This window comes from Arachis duranensis, chromosome 7 (assembly GCF_000817695.3).
Source record: "Arachis duranensis cultivar V14167 chromosome 7, aradu.V14167.gnm2.J7QH, whole genome shotgun sequence".
Taxonomy (NCBI): Eukaryota; Viridiplantae; Streptophyta; class Magnoliopsida; order Fabales; family Fabaceae; genus Arachis; species Arachis duranensis.
This window is the reverse complement of record NC_029778.3, coordinates 31714490-31715167: the sequence shown is the minus strand read 5'-3', so window position 1 is coordinate 31715167 and position 678 is coordinate 31714490.

Here is a 678-nt window from a genome sequence, read left to right as displayed (position 1 = left end):
ATATCCCTAAAAGTAGCTCAAACTTACTAAAAACTATATGAAAACAATGCCAAAAAGCGTATAAATTATCCGCTCATCAAGGGTGCAGATTGGAGAACACCATTCATAAACTATCTTCAGACAGGGATCTTGTTAGGCGAAGTCGAAAACATTCGGCACTTCTATCAACAATCTTCATTTTTTACTATATATAATAACTGCCTATATAATAGTGGATTCTCTCATCCTTTAATAAAATGTCTTTGCAGATCAGAAGCAGAACTTGCACTAGCTGAGGCACACGAAGATATTTGTGGTACGCACCTCGGAGCTAGAAGCCTGTCTTCCAAAATCCTCCGAGCTGGTTTCTATTGGCCGACATTGCAACAAGATTGTAAAACAAAAGTCAAAAGCCGTGACAACTGCCAGAAACACAGTCCGATCACACACCTTCCATCCAAACTCCTACACTGCTCCGAGGTAAGTTGGCTGCCTAACCAATGGGGGCTTGACATCCTCAGTCCTTTCCCCTTAGTGGCCGGACAGGTAGAATTTTTAATAGTTGCAATCGATTACTTTTCGAACTGGATAGAGGCACAACCCTTAGCAAAGATCACCTCACAACAAATGATTTCCTTTGCATGGAAACATATTATTTGTAGATTCGGCATACCTCAGCACATTATCACTGATAATGGC